A 19,948-nucleotide genomic window follows, 5' to 3' on the forward strand; every position below is an offset into this window, starting at 1 on the left:
GCAAATTCGTGACCACTGTTTTTTCATATTAAGGGAGGATTGCATCGTACACTCCTCTTGATTTATACCAGGACATTCTATTTTTGTTTTGGCTATTAATTTTATTGTCTGTGGATGGACTGAAATAGACATACTGTTTCAATTCGTTTCCTGAAACTATCCTAAGTACTCAGTACAATTTAGATATATGGACAGTGTTCATGGACAATATTGTGATTGTATGGTTACATTTGGGAAGATAGAAATATTCTTTCCATAGAACAATAGGTTGCACTAGCGCAATTTGTATATTATTTCTTTTCTTTTATTTGAATATTATGCGCTGTTTTTTCTACGGGTGAATTGATTTATCCATCCACCTCGCAGATTTTTGTTTAATGTTTTTTAGTGGTTTTATTGATTTAATACCTTTTAGCGGTTTTATTGATTTAATACCTTTTAGAACAGCTGCTTAAATTCCACAACTCCCAGGTAGAAAGCATATTTTTTAATGCTAAGCGCCTTTTATTTGCGTGGTTAACGGGCGGAGGTTATCCCAAGCAAAGGCACATAAATGTAGCCTTATCAGTGTCTATCTGCAGCCTTGCCCCAGTGTCATTTGCAGCCTTGTCATTGCAGTCTTGAAGTTTAAAATGGCGCAGACGAGATACAGAGTCCTCTGTATCTCGGTGGCTCTCAGGTCCTCTCGGCGGTATAACAACATATTCATTCAGTGACCCATCGCAGTTTGCTATGATAGTGACGTTCCGTCGCCGCCATCCTGGTATACCCCACACTCCTCCACAGTAAGGCTACACTAAGAAGGGGTAAAGCAGACATGGTGTTACACCCACCGGAGTTTTTCATTTTACACATATTTATAACAGTAAAGTCAGTTTATATAGTGAAATACAGGACTTGGAACTCCATCTGACTACTTAGATCTTGAATTTTAAAAGCAGCGACAACCCTGCTCATCTCACAGGTTTCCCAATCTGACAGAAGTTCACTGCTTTTAAAATTCAACATCTAAGTAGTCAGATGGCGTAAGTACTGTATTTCACTATATACTGACTTTAATGTTATAAATATGTCTAAAATGCAAAACTCTGGCGGGTGCAACATGTCCGCTTTACCCCTTCTTAGTGTATCCTTACTGTGGACGAGTGTGGGGTGTAGCAAGATGACAGCAACGGAACGTCACTTCCGTAACAAACTGCAATGGGTTGCCAAATAGGTCGTTACAGTGGCTCTCGGGTCCTCTCACAGTCACACCTAGTCCCTGTGTTATGTCCATCATAGGGTGAGACTGGGCATGACTGAGCCAAGCACACTCGGCTAAGTATCTCGGCGGGGGGCCCCTATTGGGCAGCGCCCATGGGCTTGAGCCCAGTCAAGCCCAATGGTAAGTCCAGCCCTGGTGACATGGACCTAAAGATCAACTCCATGGCCCAAAGTGCATTCAAAATATATGGGTGTCACCACTGACCGCAGCAATTATAATGCAGACAGTTGGGGGTGTGGAAAGACTTAGGCTGCTTTCACACTGAGTGTCAGGAACCATGAAACAGACAGAGACAGAAGTACAATAAAATCACACTTGTTTATTAATAAGAAATAAAAAAGGTAAACAGGAAAAAGCATAGTCAAGCAAGCCAGAGTCCAGTAGCCAGATCGGGTAGTCAGCCAGTCCAAAGTTCATAAACCAGATCGGGTAATCGGCCAGTCCAGACGTCAGGGATCCAAGGTGAGCAACTGCAAGCAGGATGGAAGCCAGAAGGGATGTCAGCAAGCCAGTCTTGAAACAACTGCAGGAGATGGTTCCTAGTGATGTGACCAAACTTGAGAAGGCAATGGAGAAATGAGCTGGAGACTTTAAATAGGTTGGCCAGACGAGCATCATCGGAAACAGCTGGTAACAGTGGAGAGAGAAGAGAGCTGGCAAGTAGCCGACAGCTGAGTAGCCAGCCCAGAGGAGGAAGGGCTAAGCCAGCCCTGAAACTGAGGTGCTTTGCAGGCGATAAAGTGCTAAAAATAACGCCTGCAAAGCACCCTGAAACAGCTACTGCTGTGTCTCCATTGTGAAAGCCCCGAGGGCTGCAAAGCGCCGCTGTAATGGTGCTTTGTGGGCAATTTTAACCCTTTTTCGGCCGCTAGCGGGGATTAAAACTGCCCCTAAATATAGCGCTACTTTACCACCAGCGTACACAATGCCCCAGTGTGAAAGTAGCCTTAAGAATACCACTCTGCAGCATCTAAAAGGAACATTTTCTGAGAAAAGGGAAGGGAACAAACTGCATTAATGCTAAAATGCCCTAGTGGCTGAAAGATAAATATGCAGTACTGGAATGAAGAGTTTCAATTGTCTCCTATTGTATAGTTCTGTATTAATTTGAGCGGATGACTGTAAATTTATTACAATAAGGCCCCTTTCACACTGTCGGACTGTTCAGGTCAGTTTTGACGGCGGACCTGAACGGGCGCTCCATGCTAGTCTATGGATTGACGGATGTCAGCAGTGACATGTCCGCTGACATCCGGCCTGGTCTGATCTGCCAAAAGCAGACTGATGGCCCTACGTTTGGATCCATCGTGATCGGATCGGCTGAGATCTGATGAAAACGGACATGCTGTCTGTTTTCATCTAATCTCTCCATAGAAACCAGCGGCACTTAACAAGCCCTCCCTGCTCTGTGAGCAGAGAGGGACCTGTCATCCGCCAGCTCAGCGGAGAGATTTACCGCTGAGCTGGTGGACTCAGTGGAAGCTGAGTGGTTCCCTTTTTCTGTTTTAAATAGAGTAGGGGAGTTCCTATCCAGTAAATTCCACTGGAAGCGAGAGGGAATATTTTTCCTATAGAAGGGAAATGCCCTTGGACTGTTGTCATGCAGACTAGTGTTGTCCTTATACGATTTCTGTCCTATTCCTGTTCGGGTGGCAATTCAGGATTTTGCACATACACTATGCAGGTATGGCATGTTTGTAGATTAAAACAAACTGTGCAGCTCAGACTAAAGATGAATAATACCCTTTCTATAGGTGTAGAACATTTACATACCTTATGAAGCCTGACTCGAATACTCCCGGATGTTGCTAAGTGAGGCCTAGTCATCACTGCTCACCTCCACCATCACAGGAATGAGCTCTCTCTAATTCAAACCCGCTCATACGTTCTCGCTCTCCCCTCATGTAGTAGCTCTGTGCTCAGCAATGAGAGCTCTCTTGTGATGGAGGTGAGCAGTGGTGACTAGGCCTCACTTCCTGGGAGTATTGTCATTGGGCTTCATGAGGTGCATGAATGGCCTACACCTACAGCAAGGCCTTTATTCAACTTTATTTAGAGCTGCAGTTTGTTTTTATCTACAGATGCCCCTTATCTGCATAGGCAGTTTTGTGGCAAAGGTGAACTATCCCTTTAACTGGGACACTGTAATGACAACCTTGTGGTTCTAAACACCATTCAAATAAAAAAAATAAAAGTTCTGCCTTTAGTTATAACTTTAACAAGTTTGATACAAAAAGTTCCCTCACATTCTTTACTCTTCCAGTTGGCAGAAGTTCAATTCCCCATGCACACTGGGCATTTGGCTCAGCCTTTAATCGTGAGGAGAAAGGCACAGTTGTCGGCAGCCTGGAAATCTAAGAGACAAATAGAAAAAGAAACTGCGCTACGGTAAATAAATGCACTGTGAATGCAAAAACAGCTGAAAAATAGACCTTCCATAAAGACCTATTGGAAGCTGCAACTCTGATGCATAACATAACTACAGTAGGAGTAAATTGGTAAATAAAAGAGTTGCGCTAAACCAGTGACACAAATTAAATTATGTGTAAATAACCAAAAATGCACTGACCATATTCAAAGGGAACAGTGCAATTTTGCGTGACAACAAATATGTGAGGATATTGAACACGTTTGGATCCATCGTGATACATATACACACACACACACACACACACATATATATATATATATACATATACACTCTGTAAATCATATAATGAAAAAAAACTTCAAAACAGTGACATTAGAGTCCCAAATTAGTGACCATTAAAAATAAATGTGATCACATTAATAACAAACACCTGTGCAAAACTAAATTTGTAGACTTGAGAATTGAGCATGTAAAGTCCATCCATAAATTAATCAAATCTTCAAATTGTGAGCCTTATAAGATTTACTGCTTACCAGAAGACTATGACCCCCCGCTAAAGAGGGTCACAGAGAGCTTGTAATAGAAGTGTATCGCTCCTGGATCATCAGACAATCCTGCAGATCTCTTTAGTACACAGCCTCCAAAGCATAAATCAAAATACCCAGCGCTCCTCAATCCGCTTCTTAAACTAAAGACTCATCGGTGTATAACAATGGCATGAAAGATATAAGAGGCTCCAATAGTGTAAAACCCACAGTTTATTTACAAATAAAAAACAGTAATTGCACTTACAAGTGAAGATTTCCAGAGCCTTAAATCAGGTGCGCTGGCCGGCCACACACGGACAAACCTGTCCTTCCCAGAATTCCAATCGCAACCACGAGGTGATGTCAGTGCATTGCTCCTCCCTACGCGTTTCGTAATAAATGATGTCATCCAGGGGCTGGAAATCTGAAAGGATCTGGTGTTTTTCGGCATATAATTGCACATGTGCAATAGCGGTGGCTGTGCCGCCCATTGTGGGGTGTCATCTTGGCTGCTCAAGGTCCTCCCCTCTCTCCTTGCAGAGTGGCGATCTCCCTGTGTCAGGGAATTGAATTGCCCGGCCGCAGTGGGGGATCAGGAGCAGTCCATTTGCCTTTATCATTGTAATCAGTATTGCTGGAAATACTTTATAGGCTAAAGCAGCTAGAGGAGGCACCCAGTAAATCCTTTTGAGGCTGAGATGGCCTATAGAATTGCATTGAAATGAAAGTAAAAAGGCAACCACAGCTACCAAACTGGAAGTAATGCATGTTTTCAGTGATGAGGTGTGGCTGTCTAAATGCATAACACCGTTGCTTAAATGCTCCCCAGCTGCAGCTAGTGCTGTATTTGCACCACGTCCTCCCTCCGCCTAGTATGTCATCTTGTGACGTATGAACAGATGACAGAAACCACAGTGGGAGGTGGTATAACACACCACAAAGGGTGGTATAAGCACAGTGGCTGGGTGGGGGGAGCACTGAAACAACTGCAATTTCAGCACACAGGCTTACAGAAGGGTAGGTATTTAGTGCCTCTTCTTTTACAGGGCTGAAAAATGAAAACATTTACAATAAGACCCATTTCACACTGGGGGGTTTTTCAGGTACTTTTAGGCTAAAAATAGCACCTGTAAAACACCTCCCCTACAGCCCCAGTGCGAGAGCCCGAGTGCTTTCACACTGGAGCGGTGCGCTTGCAGGATGTGCCGTGCCATAAGACTCAATGGGCACGGCTTTGTGAGTGCTAGTAACCATTTGGCCGCCAGCAGGGGTTGAAAAGCGTTGCCATTACAGTACACTAAACATATTCTTACATGGATACAAGGAAGATTTGCAGACTGTATTTTAATTAGTCTTTTGAGCTCACCTTTTTTCTTTTTGGTTTTCAGTTTAACATAAAAGGTTCCATTTACAATGATCGTGACTGGTGAAATTCATCTTCTCCCTCAACCGAAACTGAACACAGAATTGCTACCAAGTGTCACCACAGCTGTATCAAAATATTAATTCTGAGCTGAAATATACAAGTACTTCTACCATCCTTTGCTGCACCCAAGAAAGAAGCATATGTGTAGATGCACTGATAATAATATAATCAATACATTGCATATTGAGCTACATTTCACATTGCTTCCAAGCATGACCTGCCTACTAAAAAATAAAAATTAGAATTTTAACCACTTGCAACCGCTGTCAGCATATATACGTGGGCAGAATGGCACGGCTTGGAAAAGTAACGTACCTGTACATTAATTAGAATTTCCCGCTGTGCACATGCGCCACAAGCTCCATGACCGTGTCTGTGGACTTGATCGCTGTCACGGAGCTGAAGTACAGGGAGATGCAGATGTAAACAGCATCTCCTCGTTCTGCCGAGTGACAGGACACTGATTGTCTGCTCCCTGTCATCGGGAGCAGCGATCAGTTTCCACGTCACACAAGCCCATCTGCCAGACCATTAGAAACACTCCCCCAGGACACACTTAACCCCTCCCTAACCACTAGTGGTTAACCCCTTCACCGTCAGTGACATTTTTACAGTAATCAATGAAAGTTTATAGCATTGATTGCTGTATTAATTCCAATGGCCCCAAAAACGTGTCAAAATTGTCCAATGTATCCGCAATAATGTTGCAGTCATGATAAAAATTGCTGATCCGCGCCATTACTGGTTAAAAAAAAAAAATGTGTATATATTTTTTTTTTTATAAAAATGCCATAAAACTATCCCGTTTTGTAGACGCTATAACGTTGGCGAAAACCAATCAATAAACGCTTATTGGGATTTTTTTTTTTACCAAAAATATGTAGAAGAATACGTATCAGCCTAAACTGAGGAAATTTTATATATAATTTTTTTGGGGGGGGGGGGGGGGGATATTATAGCAAAAAGTAAAAAATGCATTTTTTTCAAAATTGTTTATAGCACAAAAAATAAAAATCAAATACCACCAAAAGAAAGCTCTATTTGTGGGGGAAAAAAGGACGTCAATTTTGTTTGGGAACCACGTCGCACAACCGAGTAATTGTCAGTTAAATCAACGCAGTGCCGAATCGCAAAAAGTGCTCTGGTCAGGAAGGGGCTAAATCTTTCCGGGGCTGCAGAGGTTAAGCTTCTGTTATTAAAGTGTAATTACAAGCAGATATGTCAAATAAATGAAATGCGTTGTATTTTTACATCCACTTAGTATATGTAATGGATTCCGTTTTGATTATTCTCTTTTGCAGTGTACAGTGCTGTTGGCATCACATTAAAGGAAGTAAGTATCTGCACATTAGTTGGGTGAACCCCCCCTCTTCCTCCCCTCTGGCTGTCATACTGATCCTTTAGTCATTGACATATAACCAGTGTAGCTTCTGTGACTTCTCTGAATGCTTGGCCTGGGTTGGATTTTCATAAAGTAAACCAGGCCTCTAGTATTGAGTCTCAAAAATCTGATAATTTCTGCATGATTGTGTGTTTGCACTGTATACCCACTTGGGACTTAAAATTGGAAGATCTTATAGTTTTGTAATACAGGGTTATAGAGAAAAGACACACACCAAAGTAAATACAACTTTTTTTGTTTCATAGCATACAGTGCATTTTCATCATTTATTTTTTTACATAAAAATGGTCCATGGTTCAGTAAAATAAATGAAAGCATATGCGGAAGAAAAACAATGCCATTACATGGATGAATTCTGTGATTGTTTTTAAACCTTACACTTCCAAAGTGGTCATAAATCTTGTATAAGGTACAGTATAAGGCAAACATCTAGTTAGGGTAGAGCTTAAAAGGGATTGTAAAGTAAATTTTTTTATTTTTTAAAAATAACATGTTATACTTACCTCCACTGTGCAACTCGTTTTGCACAGAGTGGCCCCGAACCTGCTCTTCTGGGGTCCCTCGGCGGCTGTCTCTGCTTCTTCCCGCAGGTACTTCTCACGTTCATGTGAGCTCCCTCGCATGGTGAGAAGCACCTGCGGGCGCGCTCCCGTGATACAGCTGGCGGCTATAGCCGCTCGCTGTATCACACGGCCCCGCCCCCTGGCGCTCCGTGTCAGTGGATGTGATTGACAGCAGCGCGAGCCAATGGCTGCGCTGCTTTCCATCCATCCACTCCAGCCAATAAGCGGCCAGGTTGAGTGGGGAGGAAGGATGGCGAGGGCGAGCACGGGATTTTCGAGGGGTGAGGCAAGTAAAACGGCGGGCTGGGGGCGCAGGCACTGTCAGATGTTTTTTCACCTTAATGCATTAAGGTGAAAAAACATTTACCTTTACAACCCCTTTAACCCTTTGAGGACCATAAGACAGTCATCAATCAATATAAAAATAATTATATATTTTTCCCTTTAAGAATGTATTTGAATAAATAAAAGCCATTTCCCCACTTGTGTCATTTTGGGGGAGAAATTATGATCCAATAATATCTATCTATTTAGGTTACTTTTTATGGGAAAAAAAAAAAGCAATTTTTATTTTCGTACAGTTTTGCAAGTTCGTACACTTCAGTTGCTGTAACCAAGCCATTTGATGAAATAACTGGCAAAAAGCTAGATCCATTTGTTGATAAGGACTATTTTTATTTATTTTTTTGTCAAAATAAAAGTATTTTAAGTTCTTAATCAGATGATACAAGCAATTGAAAACATGGGACAAATACATCCCTTGGTCCTCAAAGGGTTAAAGGATAACTTGACCTTTTAAAGAAAAAATAAAACGTGCATCTTTTTGCAGGAAAAACAAAAAAGTGTGTTTATTTTTTGTAGTAGGAGCCCGTAAAGCATTGCACCAGCAGATCACTGGTCTCCTACACACTGTCAGTGTATCTGCTTGCCCATACTCGGTGACAGGAAGACTCAATGAACTATCACAGCGCCATGGTAGGTCATTGAAAACTACAGCCACTAAGGATGTCAGGGTTTGCCTTGTAGTTCAATTAGTTAAATGGCCGGCAGGGATGGTACGTGTCGCTCTGCCCACCGAAGTATGCGAGTGACCTCCTGTGCAGCGGCTGAGCTTCTCGTTTCCCCTTGGTGGATTGACCTATGCCACAGCCGTGGCATTGGCTGACTGGATCCTGATCGGACATCCCTGAATTCTCATCGACCACGTGAAGAGGCATAGCCTGATCGCTCTCAACTCAAGCAGATTGATCGGGAAATTGGATTCTTCCGTCGACCAGAGGCTCTGAGCCGACTGAACCCCCATCACTCCACTCCAGCCCGATAGGCTAGCATCCGTTGTGATCACTGTCCATTTCAGAGGCAGGAACGATTTCCCGGACTGAATCACCAGGGACCTCAGCCACCAGATCAGTGAGTCTGACTGACTGGCTCACCTGGATCTGACAATCCAGGGACAACTGAGATTTGTCCCATTTTGTCAAAATCTCCTTCTGCAGGACTCTGGTGTGGAACTAGGCATAAGGTACTGCCTCGAAGGAGGCTACCATGAGACCCAGGATTCGCATGGAAAAGCAGAGCGATGATCACTTGCGGTTCATAAGCAGTTTTACAGCGGATCTGAGAGGCTGCAGTTTGTCTGAAGGGAGAAAAACTCTCGCTTCCATGGAGTCCAGCAGCAAGCCTAGGTATTCCAGACGCTGGGTCGGTACAATCGCCGACTTCTTTAGGTTCAACAGCCACCCAAATTCTTGTAGGGTCTGAATGGTGTTCGCCACATCCTCCTCTAACTGAGGCGGAAGATGCCCTCAGGAGGAGATTGTCTAGGTATTCCACGATTGCAATGCCACGTTGCCGCAGAAAGGCCGAAGCGGTTTTTGTCTGTCTGTGGTCGTCCTGTGGGCATTTTGTCGAAGCTCCAGGCGGACGAAAAAGCTGGTTGTGAGCGGAAAAAGAGGGCCCTTGCCTACGGTGTGGCTCCTTAGCCTTCCTGACCTGTGGGGAGTAGGGTACTCTTACCACCGGTGGCATTTTTAATGTCATCCAAGGAGGCTCCAAAGAGCCAGTCGCCAAGGAAGGGAAAATCCGTCAGGGCTTTTTTGGATGCCTGGTCTGCAGACCAGCACTTTAGCCAAATCAGGTGCCTCAGCACTACAGCTGACACTGAACCCCTTGATAACAGAGGTAGTGTATCTAGGGCCGTGTCACAGACATACTTAAGGCCTTGCACTAGTTGGTCTGCTAGTTCCATGCAGACAGTAGAAGCCTGTTGCTCTCCCAATTCGCAGTGCAAACGTTTTGCCCACTCAGTATCTGAGACACAAGTGCGGATGCCAGTACTGGTTGCACGGCTGACCCCACAAGAGTAAACTTTATTTAACCTGGATACTGGGGGGTCCACGACTGGAGGATCCGACCATTTCTTGAGAAGGTTCTCCTCAAAAGGGTAACCGAATGGTCCATTGTGGGTGACCCCATTACTTGTAAATTAACTTGTCAAAATAAGTCAGAAACAGGAACACCTTAGGTGAATGTGCTGGCTTGCGCGACCAAAAGGGACCGTTACATCAGCAGAGGGATCTGCTGGCTCCTGAATCTTCAGGGTATCACGCACAGCTATGATAAGTGCTCCAACAAGCGCTTTGCAGCGCACAGACATGGACGAGGACTCATCCATACTGTCCTGGTCAGCGTCATCTGACAAGACAGAGCAGGGGTCACCAGCCTCAGCAGGACCCTGCGTCAGAGCTCTCCCCAGAAGACGGGGGGGGGGGGCAGAGGCCGCTTTAGTGCACCTCTCGTCCCATGCACCGCCTCCTTCTTGACAACGAATGAATTGAGGACTGCTGTCAGGGTGTCCATGGGTACTGCGCAGTCTGCAGGTGACCTGGTTGCAATTGCCTGGATTTCGGGGAAGAAACACCAGTTTCTGAAGCCATGCTGACCCTACCCTGTCTGCCACCTGAAGGGGACTTAGGACAGAAACAGTCCCACCCTCCTAGCTGTCGCTGGCTGAGGGGCTCTTTCCCGCTGGACTCACCACCCTGAGGAGTTCTGCGCTATCCAACAAGCAGTGCCTGTAGTCCTTGTGGGCTCCCAGGTGCAGAGGAAACAAAAGCTCTGTCAGTGGCAGCCACTGCAAATAGTGCCAAACTGCTCTGAAATGTGCTCAGGCATCAATAAAATGGCCAACCAGGGTCCAGTACAAAGACATAAAACACAGGAAAAATGGCTGTGAGAGCACATGCTGCTTCTAGAGAACACTGAAAAAAAAAAAAAAGTGTTCAGGCTTCCATAAAATGGCTGCCAGTGTACTGTATAAATAACCACTAGGAAAATGGCCACTGAAGCCCAGGAAAGCATGCTGCCCTTGCCCACACCTAAAATGGCCACTAGAGCAGCTCCATGAGGTACCGGGAGAAAACAATCGCAGTGAACACAGAGCTGTACAAGATATCAGCCAAACTTCACAGACACCTTCCAGGGGCATGAAGAACAGGACCCAGGACACCGCTAGCCAGCACAGCCCCCCCAGGTTAAAGCCCCCCCCATAGGCGCGCACACACACACACACACCGCTCAGCAGCCACATGCAGCATCTCCCCAGAGAGGGGGAGGGAAGATGGGGACAGAGGAGAGAAGAGAGGGACCCCCGAATTGACCTTCCAGGGAATGCCCAGCTGCTCAGCCCGGCCGAGGCAGGGAGAGCTGTACTTACCAGTCCTGAAGAGCTGGGAGACATTCCATCACAGACCCACTCACTGATCAGTACAGGGTGGCTGCTGGCCTGGCATACTGTGCGCAGACATCAGAAGCCCGGTCATATGTATGCCCCGGAGCATAAAAGCTCACCGACCACCTCTGGAGCTGAGGTTTCGTCGTGGCCTGCCGAGCATGTAGCACATGCCCGATGGCCGGACTGGGGAGACTACAAGGATAAGGGTATCCAGCCGGTCACCCAGCCGGCTGTTGATAGTAAATCACAGGATCATTCATCTTGCACAAAAAGTAACGCGTCTGCATAAAAAATAAAAAAAGCACGGACTGATGGGCCTGCAGGGTTCCTAGGTACTTCTCCTTCACTCGGCAAAATAAAACGGAGGTCTGCCTGGCGGGCTGTGGGGTTGTCGCCTGGGGGAGGGGGGGTGGCCCCTGGGCAGAACTGAGAGTTCGGAGTGTTGTGTTGCAACTAATGCCTAGTATCTCCTAGTAATAGGGCAAAAAACCTAATGGCTAAAAGAGGAGCTGTGTCGGTCGGTGAATATAAGAGAAATTCCTTTTATCTCTGAGTTTTATAAAGATATACATGGGACACATGGCATCTCTGTGAGACTAGTCACTTCACTGTGTATATGGAAGGGTTTCCAACCACTTTAATGTCTTGGGGGCTGACAGAAGGCACTGCAATGCGAGTTCAGGATACAGTGCTGATATAGGGGGTGGTGGAGGCAATCACAGTAGCTTAATATCTAACCTATGTGACAGGTAAAAAAAAAAAAATATATATATAAATATATAAAACACTCAAGCAGGTTGGTTGAAAAAAAAAAAAAACACAACACCCCTGTCTGCTATATTTTTCCTTTCAGTTGTATGTGAAGGCCCATGTAGCAGGAAATACATGGTAAATGTGGACTAGTGTTCTTTGTCTTCTACCCCTCAGAAGAGGATAATGTGGCAATCCAGGTCATAAATATGATACCAACTCATATTGGCATTTCCAGGCTCATAATTCTGTACAAGGCAGCTCTTCCAAGCAAGGTGTTACTGATCAGAACAACATTATGTACAATGATGAAATAGTCATCTGTGAACTTGCATGCAGGGGTCAAAGCTGTGCTATAGCTACTATGAGAAACAAGAACAATATCCTAATTCGATTCTGAACATTATTATTTTTAGCAATCTTTGGAAAGTTGTATGCATGCAATTTATGTACAGTATTTTTGCCATATTAGTCCCTTGGTAACATGCTTTCACATACACAGATTTACTGGCAGAAACACTGCACCACTAACCAGAAAACACTCTAGTCAAGTAGGTTTGGTTTACTCGTCCAGACTACTTCATATCATGTCTGCTTTTCTGTACACTATGTTCACAGTATAGTACAGACTTGTCACAAAAGCAACATATATTCATATGGGCTTCTGAAGGATCTGTTGTCCACATCAGCTGCATTATCCCATACAGTACATGCTGTTAAAGATATAAAGGAAGAAAAAAAAAAACATAGCCCCCTAATCTAAGATGAACTCTCAGATAAGAACATCTTGTTTTATGTGTATTCTTACATGAATCTGGGTGCAAACCAATCATTACTGCTCTCTCTCCTCATCTCCACCCCCTCCTGTCCTTTCCACAGATAACCTGTAAGTGGGTAAAGTCTGATAGGTCCCTCCCACAGCTCTTCTCTGTGAAGCTCAGTAATATTACTGCTCTTTTTACATGATAATCCCCAAGTTATCTGGTGCACACAAAATACCTTTATATCTATTGTGGATATTTAGGAATATAGTGATATTAAAGTTTTTATTTTTTTTAATAAAACAAAACATGTTATGCTTACCTGCTCTGTGCAAAGTTTTTTTTTTTTTTTTTTGCAGAGCATCCCCAATCCTTTTCTTCTGGGGCCTCCCACTGGTGCTCGTGGCTTTTTTCGAGTGCCCCCCATAGCCAGATGCTTCCTACGGGGGGCACTGGTGCAGGCTCACACCCAAGCTTACCTGCCCAAGTTTATTAGCAGATTGGGCAGCTCGACCCCCACTCCTCATTATAGCATTTGGTTTGCTATCAATCTTCCCAAAGAGGAGGGACAGAGCTGCATCATGAATGGGCCCAGGTAATTATAAAGGGGGTGGGGATTCTGTTACATAAGTTTTTTTTTCCATCTTAAAGTAATTGTAAATGTTACAAATAACAAACCTGTATACAAAGGTTTTGCACAGAACAGCCCCAGTCTTCTTCTGGGGTCCCCTGCCAGTGCTCTAAGCCCCTTCTGTTCAGCGGGTGCCCCCACAGAAAAATGGGATTCAGCCCTACCCCACATAGCTTTTGATTGACTGCAGCAGGAGCCAACGGTTTCTGCTGCTATCAACCTGTCCAATTGAGAGGGACCAATGGCTGGAGCCAACTTGCGCACATTGCTGGATCAGGCTAAGGTAAGGGTGAAAAAAAAAATATATATATATAAAAGGTGGGGTGGGGGGGGGGAAGGTTGGGGGGTTGCAGCACAGAAGTTTTTTAACCCTTTCATGACTAAGCCTATTTGTGGAATTTGGTGTTTACAAGTTAAAATCCATATTTTTTTGCTAGAAAATTACTTGGAACCCCCAAACATTATATATATTTTTTTAGCAGAGGCTCTAGAGAATAAAACGGCGATTGTTGCAATATTTTATGTCACACGGTATTTGCGCAGTGGTGTTTTAAACGCAACTTTTTGGGAAAAGGGACACTTTCACGAATAAAAAAAAACCAAAACAGTAAAATTAGCCCAATTTTTTTGCGTAATGTGAAAGATAATGTTACGCCGAGTAAATAGATACCAAACATGTCACACTTTATAATTGCGCGCACTTGTAGATTGACGACAAAGTACGGTACCTAAAAATCTCAATAGGCGACACTTTAAAAATTTTTTATGGTTACCAGGTTAGCGTTACAGAGGAGGTCTACTGCTAGAATTATTGCTCTCGCTCTGACGATCGCGGCGATACCTCACATGTGTGATTTGAACACCGTTTACATACGCGGGTGCGACTTCCGTATGCGTTTTCTTTGCTTCGCGAGCTCGCGGGGACGGCGGGCGCTTTGAAAATTTTTTTTTTTCTTTATTTTATTTATTTTAAAATGACTAAATTGTTTTAAAAAAATAAATAAAAATTTGATCACTTTTATTGCTGTCACAAGGAATGTAAACATCCCTTGTGACAGTAATAGGTGGTGACAGGTACTCTTTATGGAGGGATCGGGGGTCTAAAAGACCCCCCACCCCTCCTTTACACTTCAATGTATTCAGATCGCCGAAAACGGCAATTCTGAATACCGGATATTTTTTTAAAACCGGCGCCATTGGCAGCCGAGTAAACGGGAAGTGACGTCGCTTCCGTGTTTACGATGGAGACTGGAACGAAGCAGATTACGGCTTCGTTCCAGTTCCTCCCCAGCAGCCAGAGCCGACGGATCGCTAATCGGTGCTCCCGATCGAGCGGGAGCACCGGTAACAGCGGCGAGAGGGGGGGGGGACGTCCCCTCCCGCTCCTCCGGCATAACAGCCGAGCGGCTTTTAGCCGCATCGGTTGTTATGGCTGGAAAGCCAATCGCCCGCTGTAAAAAACGGTACCGGGATGATGCCTGCAGGTGCGGGCATCATCCCGGTATACCCCCCGGAAGCCGAGTACGCATATCTGCGTACGCTCGGCGGGAAGGGGTTAACCTTACCAAGGTAAAAAAAAAAAAAAACAATCTTAAAGGCTTTAAAACCACTTCAATGCATAGAATTTATTAAGGTAAAAAAACATTTACACTTTATATGAAAATGTTCCCTGCAATGAGTTCAGCTAGCTTCTTTCTGACAGCAGGAGCCTCATGTTGGGTTTATAGTCCCCTTCCTAAAATTGTAGCTGGGACTGCCTGATGGACAGCTGGCCTATGAGGCGTTCTGTGCAGAAGATTGTGAGCACTGGAGTAGGGTACCACTGTCATATAAGGGCCAACTGACACCTAGGTGGGTTGGGGATGAGAGGCTAGGGGTAAATCCAATGCTGAAATTGAGAAATAGACATTACATTTTCTTAGAACAGCCACAAGCAGTTTGTTGATATCGGACTTGCATAAGATGGCACCTGAAACTAGGCTCTGGCAGACAGTTTGGTAGAAGAAGCTTAGCGCTATATTTTAGAGCAGACTTACCCAGTACACTAGACATTCTCTACCAGCGTTCTTTGAAACCCTAGCGTTCCTCCTAACATTGCTAGGGGTTCCTTGAATTGTGGCTGACTGACCTCCCAATTGATGGAGCCTGCATGGTTCTGGGGCCAATGTCATTTGACAGAGCCAGGGGTACGACACCAATATTCATTGTAGCTGTCTGTAAGGTGCATTTTTCTCCATTCCCAGATTTATTGGTTTTAGAAAGGGTTCCCTAGAACCTGAAAATGATTTCAAGGGTTACGGGAAAAAAAAAAAAAAAAGGATTTTACGGTGAGTACAAAAAAATCCTCTGTAATTCACCGACCGACACAGCTCCTCTCTGTAACTAAATGGGTTATATAGCCTGCCATTAGGAGAAACGAGGCAAAATTGTTACACAGAACTTTAATCCCGCCCCAGGCCCGTGCTATCAACCCTTCCCACTGCTCCCAACAGCTTCAGTATGTCAACAAGCAGTATAAAGTAGAAAAAAGGAGGGGGTGGGTGCTGCGTCAGTCAGTGAATTACAGAGAAAAGGATTTTACGGTGAGCACAAAAAAAAAATCCTATTTTCTCTTATATTCACCGACCGACACAGCTCCTCTGTGTACCTAAATGGGACGTCCCCAAGCAGTGCCAAAACGAGGGGTGGGAAAAACGGCATAAAACTTCATCCACGATGGCAAGTGGGAACTAGTGAAACTAAACCCACAAAAAAACAGCAGTGTGTGGAAAAACACCACTATATAACCGGGTATCCTCAACAGGAGTGATCCCCAAGACCGCAACATTGCAGAAGTAATGCAATAGTGCATTAACCAAAACAGTACTGCGTTTTGCGGGGAATCATCCTCACTGTCCGAACGGTCCTGGTCAGCCACATCCGATAGGTCAGAGCAGGGGTCTCCAGCCGCAGCAGGGCCTGAGTCTGCATCAGAGCTTTCCCCAGAGGATGGGGGGGCAGGGGCCTCTTACATACACCTTTCCTGCCACGTGCCGCCTCTATCTTAGCAACATAGGAGTCCAGGAATGCCGTCAGGGTGTCCACGCAAGCCGCACTAAACCACAGGTGACCCGGTTGCTATAGCCTGGATTCTGGGGGAAGACACCAGTTTCTGAAGCTACGCTGACCCTATCCTGTCTGTCACCTGCAAGGGGACTTAGGACAGTGAAGGTCCCATGCCGTGTGTGGGGGGGTGAGGGGGTGCTTAGCGCTAGACTCACCACCCTGGGGCATTCTGTGAATGCCAACAGTGCCTGTAGTCCCTAGGAGGTTCCCAGATGCAGAGAGGAGAAAAAACTGTCAGCAGCAACAGCCCTAACAGCGGTGCAACGGTCTGCAGAACAGCTTCAGCATTGCACACAGATCCATCCAGTGTCCCTCAAACACAGGGAAGTGACAAGAGAAAGCCCACTGCAAGCTGTCACAAGAGGCCAGCGGTGAAGAAAGCATTTTGGCTTTCACAAAATGGCTGCCAATGTAATCCATAGGAATCCCAGGAAAAATGGCTGCTGAAGCTCCCAGGAGAATCTATAGCTTTTCCAAATCCAAGATGGCCACCGGAACGGTGCCATGAGGTGAAAAGAGCCAAAAATAAAAACGAACTGCCTGATGACACACAGACATCCTCCATCCTGCCTTTTTTTGGACCCCCAGACCTGGACCAGGATTGAACAGCAACCGCACAGAGCCACCCACACACACACACACACACACACACACACACACACACAGTGCATGCAGACACCCCCCCAGAGGGGGGGGGAAGCAGGGGTGATAGGGAGAGATGAGGTGGTGACCGAATCGACCCCCCAGGGAATGTCCAGCTGCTCTCCCCACTGAAGCAGGGAGAGCCGTACTTACCAGTCCTGAAGAGCTGGGAGACATTCCGTGGTAGCCAACTCCTGCACAGTTACAGGAAAGGTTACTGGCCCGGTATACTGTGATCGAGACATCAGTAGCCCGGTCATATGTATACCCGGAGCATTGAAGCTCACCAACCACCTCTGGAGCATGAGGTGTCGTGGCCTGCCGAGCCGTAGCTGCGGCCTGCACAAGTGCGATGGCTGGACTGGGGAGACTACAAGGATTTCATTAACCAGCCTGTAACCCAGCCGGCAGTTGATAGACGATCTCAGGATCTCTCATCTTGCGCAAATAGCAGCAAACCTGCAGCAAAAACATGGGCCGAGAGGCCCGCAGGGTTTCCTAGGTCATTCTCCTTGCTAGGGAAAATAAACTGAAGCTGCTAGGAGCAGTGGGAAGGGTTTATAGCATGGGGCCTGCCCCCCCTGGGGCGCGATTAAAGTTCTGTGTGTTTAACAATTTTGCCTAGTTTCTCCTAATGGCAGGCTATACAACCCATTTAGTTACAGAGAGGAGCTGGGTCGGTCGGTGAACATAACAGAAAAAGTATTTGATCCCCTGCTGATTTTGTATGTTTGCCCACTGACAAAAAAATGTATCAGACTATGAAATGTAATGGTCAGTTTATTTTAACAGTGAGACACAGAATAACAGAAAAACACATCTCCAAAAAGTTATATCAGATTTCAATCTCTCCACCATGGCCAAGACCAAAGAGCTGACCAAGGATGTCAGGGACAAGATTGTGGGCCTACACAAGGCTGGAATGGGGTACAAGACTTTCGCTAACCAGCTTGGTGCGATTATTCGCAAAGACAAGAAACATGAAATAACTGTCGATCTCCCTCAGTCTGGGGCTCCATGCAAGATCTCACCTCATGGAGCTTCAATGATCATGAGAACGATGAGGAATCAGCCCAGAACTACACTGGAGACTTGTCAATGATCTCAAGGCAGCTGGGACCATAGTCTCCTAGAAAACAATTGGTAACGGACGATGCTATGAAGGACTGAAATCCTGCTGTGCCCACAAGGTCCCCCTGCTCAAAAAAGCACATGTACAGGCCCATCTGAAGTTTGCTAAGGAACATCTGGATGATTCAGAGAACTGGGTGAAAGCGTTGTGGACCCCCAGAACACGAGCTTCACCATCAAACTTGGAGGTGGAAACATTATGCTTTGGGGGTGTTTTTCTGCTAAGGGGACAGGACAACTTCACTGCATCAAAAGGGACGATGGACGGGGCTATGAACTGTCAAACCTTGGGCAAGAACCTCCTTCCCTCAGCCAGGGCATTGAAAATGGGTATTCCAGCACGACAATGACCCAAAACACACAGCCAAGGCAACAAAGGAGTGGCTCATAAATAAGCACATTATGGTCCTGGAGCCCTTAATCCCATAGAAGATATGTGGAAGAAGCTGAAGGTTTGTGTTACCAAATGTCAGCCTGAAACCCTTAGTGACTTGAAGAGGATCTGCAAAGAGTAGTGGGACAAAATCCCTCCTGAGATGTGTGCAAACCTGGTGGCTAACTGCAAGAAACATCTGACCCCTGATTGCCAGCAAGGGTTTTGCCACCAAGAAGCAAGTCATGTTTTGCAAATGAATCAAATACTTATTTCACTCATTAAAATGCAAATCAATTGATAACTTTTTTGAAATGTGTTTTTCTGGCTATTTGTGTTAGTTTCGCTGTTAAAAATAAACCTACCATTTAAACGATAGACTGATCATTTCTTTGTCAGTGGGCAAACGTACAAAATCAGCAGGGGAGCAAATACTTTTTTTCCTTCACTGTATAGCCTGCAGCGCTCTTTTTCCCCCAAATGTTATCATTCATATTATAACAAGTTGTCTTTACATTGTGTTAGACAAAAAGCTGACATGAGATTGGATGTTGTAAGTAAAATTATTCTAGGCAGTCTATGCAAGTTTCATAACCAGAATGTTATTACAGGCTTAACGTAGTAATACAGTATTAAAAAAAAGCTTGTTGATTCAATCAATGGGATTGGCCAATAGTCACTGCACACATGGTGTCAACGTTAAAAAAAAAAAAAAAAATCATCAATCTTGCTAGTTTGTTAGTAATGGGCTGGGTGTCTGATACATGCTGTATTGCAATTTATCACTTACCATAACCACCTAGAAGGCGAGATTGCAAAAAGCGTACTGTCACCTGAAAAATACAAGTGGGGGGGCCTTCAATAACAAGCCATCTATAATGGACTGTTCGGATCCTTAAGAGCCTTTAAAGGGCGACTATAGTGAAAAATATTGTACTTTATTAACTGCATGGGGTAAATACCTATGATAGTATTCAGTATAGGAATTCATATTTTCTTTTCAACATGTACATGCAAGTCAGGCAGAAAGTGTCTTTCATCCATACGATTTAGACATTTTTCTCCCAAAGAAAATAAATGGTTGCCATACCTCCTGAAAGTTAGCCTTTACATTTTTTTCCCCACCTAAAGTGTATTTAAAACTACTGGTACAAACAAGACTACCCTATGAGATGTCACTGTAGAAGTAAGACTGGCCATACACCAATAGTTTATCTGCAGGTTTTCTATGGTCAGATGGAAAAAGCGGAACAGGTTCCTCCATCTACG

This window comes from Lithobates pipiens, unplaced genomic scaffold (genome assembly GCF_037356315.1).
Source record: "Lithobates pipiens isolate NorthernLeopardFrog02 unplaced genomic scaffold, aLitPip1_a1.2 Scaffold_28, whole genome shotgun sequence".
Taxonomy (NCBI): domain Eukaryota; kingdom Metazoa; phylum Chordata; class Amphibia; order Anura; family Ranidae; genus Lithobates; species Lithobates pipiens.